Source organism: Vulpes vulpes, chromosome 3 (assembly GCF_048418805.1).
Source record: "Vulpes vulpes isolate BD-2025 chromosome 3, VulVul3, whole genome shotgun sequence".
Classification (NCBI taxonomy): domain Eukaryota; kingdom Metazoa; phylum Chordata; class Mammalia; order Carnivora; family Canidae; genus Vulpes; species Vulpes vulpes.
Window position 1 is genome coordinate 3,758,221 of NC_132782.1, and position 3,013 is coordinate 3,761,233.

Genomic DNA, 3,013 nt, shown 5'->3' on the forward strand with positions numbered 1-3,013 from the left:
TTGTGGTTCAGCACTATCATTAGGCTCAATAAATAGAATCTTTGAAGATAATTCAGGGTTCTGAGTTGCCACTAAAATAGAAGGAAAAATTGGGTGCTTTCTTTTTTTGGGGTAGAGAAAGTTATCTTTTTTTTTTTAACTTTGTTAAGGAATAATTGACAAATATATTTGTGTGTTTGTGTGTGTTGTGTGTTTGTGTGGTAAGAAGGCTTAAGATCTACTCTCAGCAACTTTCAAGGATACAGTGCACACTATTAACTATAGTTACTATGCTATACATCCCATCCCCAAACTTCTTCTTATAACTAAAGTTTTGTACCCTTTGATTTCAATCACTCATTCCTCCTTCCCCCAGCCTTTGGCAACTACCATTCTATACTGTTTCTATGAAATTTCCTTTTATTTCTAGGTTCCACACATATAATACCATACAATACACTTCTTTTTCTGTCTGACTTATTTATTGGCCTAATGGCCTCCAGTTTCATCTGTGTTATTGCAAATGACAAGATTTCCTTCTTTTATAGGGCTGAATAATATTCCATTGTATGTGTACATATATACTACTATGTGCATATATATGTGTGTATTATGTGCACACACATATCTCCATATATTTTCTATATATCCATACATATTATGTGTATATTTATTTTGTATACATATATATCATATCTTTTTAATCCTTTCATCTGTCAAAGACATTTAGGTTGTTTTCACCTTGGCTATTGTGAATAATGCTACAATGAATGTGCGTGCAGATATCTCTTTGAGATACTGATTTCAACTCCTTTGGATGTATGCCCAGGAATGAGATTGCTAGATCACACTATAGTTCAATTTTTAATTTTTTGAGAAACTGCCAAACTATTTTCTGTCATGGCTGGACCAATTTGCATTCCCACCAACCCTGTGCAAGGGTTCTTATGTCTCCACATCCTTGCCAACACTTGCTATTTCTTGTCTTGATGATAGTCATTCTAGCAGGTATGAGGTAATATTTTATTGTGATTTTGACTGCATTTCCTTGGTGATCAGTGATGTTGAGCTCCTCTTCATATACCTATTGGTCATTTGTATGGTCTTTTCTGGAAAAATGTCTATTTTGGTCCTTTGCCCATTTTTAATTGGATTATTTGCTTTTATGCTATTGAGTTGTATGAGTTCCTAACTTATTTTGGATAGTAATCCTTTCTCAGATATATAATTTGTAAAAATTTTCTGAAGGTTGCCTTTTATTTTTTTTAAGATTTTATTTATTAGAGAGAGAGAGCAAGCTAGAGTGAGGGAGAGAGCATGAGTGAGGGGGAGGGGCAGAGGAAGAGGGAGAAGCAGAATTCCTACTGAGCAGGGAGCCCAACTCTGGGCTCCATCCCAGGACCCTGAGATCATGACCTGAGCCGACAGCAGATGCTTAACTGACTGAGCCAACCAGTCGCCCCTAAAAGTTGCCATTTCAATTTCTTATTTCCTTTGCTGTGCTGAGGCTGTTTAGTTTGATGTTGTCCCACTTGTTTATTTTAGATTTAGTTGCTTATGTTTTTGCTGTCTTTTTTTTTTTTTTTTAACAAGCTTTAATTCACTTTTATTTTTCTTGTATAAAACTATGTGGTAGCCACAGCTGGAGCCTGGGTCCTCTGCACGGAGACTCTGGTGTGGGTCTTTACAGGATGGTCAGTGAATTCCTGATAGGGAGACTTGGTGAACACAGTCTCTTCCCAGAGATCAGGGGTGAGATAACTGTAGGTTTTGGAGATCGCATCAAAAGTAGCCTTGGCAAAGTTCCCCAGGGTGGCAGTGCAGCCCCTGGCCGAAGTGTAGCAGTCGTCAATACCAGCCATCATCGTAGCTTCTTGGGCACAGGGGCTGAGACAATGCCAGGGCCTCTGGGGGCAGGGATGAGACGCACCAGCACAGAACCACAGCGACCAGTCACCTTGCCTGGGACAGTGTGAGGCTTGCGGATCTTGTTCCCCCAGTAGCCTCGTCGCTCGGGACGATGGAAAGCTTGGCCAGGATGATGGCCCCACGGATGGCGGTGGCTACCTCCTTGGAGCCCTTGACGCCCAGACCCACGTGCCCGTTGTCATCTCCGATGGCAACAAATGCCTCAAACCTGGTCCGCTGGCCAGCACGGTCTGCTTTTGCACGGGCATGATTTTCAAGACCTCATCCTTGAGGGATGATGCCCCCAAGAAGAAGTCAATGATCTCAGATTCCTTGATGGGCAGAGAAAAGAGAGAGATCTCCTCCAGGGACTTGATCTTCATGTCCTTGACTCCGCGGCCAGCCGGGGACGGGGATCCACTCCTTGCGCTCTGCGAGCTCCGCTGCCCCGGCCCGGCCCCGGCCCCAACCCCGACCCTGGCCCCGACCCCGACCCCGACCCCGACCAGGGCCGCGGCCTCCCATTCCCGGGCCCCCGGGGCCCCCTGCAGCACCGGCGTCATCTGCCATGTGGTGTTGTCTCGGAGAAGCAGCTGTTTTTGCTGTCTTATCTGAGAAATCATTGCCAAGATTAATGTCAAGGATACATTTTTCTGTTCTCTTCTAGGAGTTTTAGACGGATTCAGGTATTATATTTAAGTCTTTGATCCATCTCAAGTTAATTTTGGGGAGTGATGTTAGGTAGGGGTCCAGTTTCATTCTTTTACATGTTGCTGTCCAGTTTCCCCAACAGCATTATTAAAGAGGATATTCTTTCTCCATTGTGTGTTCTGGGCTCCCTTATCAAAAATTAGTTGACTGTATACATGGGGGCTTATGTATGGGTTTATATTCTGTTCCACTGGTCAGTGCACCCGAGTTTTTGTCAGTGCCATGTGCTTTGATTAGTTTGTAACTTTGTAATTACGGCTTTGTAATATAGCTTGAAATTAGGAAGTGTGATGACCACAACTCTGTTTTCTTTGGATAGCTTTGGATAATCATGGTCTTTTGTGGCTCCATACAAATTTTAGGCTGGTTTTTTCTACTGCTATGGAAAAAGCCACTGACATTTTGATAGATTGCA

The 3,013-nt window shown here is 42.9% G+C and overlaps 1 pseudogene; it reads right to left on the reverse strand.

The window, feature by feature from the left end:
* Nucleotides 1-1,573: 1,573 nt before the first annotated feature.
* Nucleotides 1,574-2,457, reverse strand: LOC112916539 (small ribosomal subunit protein uS5 pseudogene; annotated as a pseudogene).
* Nucleotides 2,458-3,013: the final 556 nt, after the last annotated feature.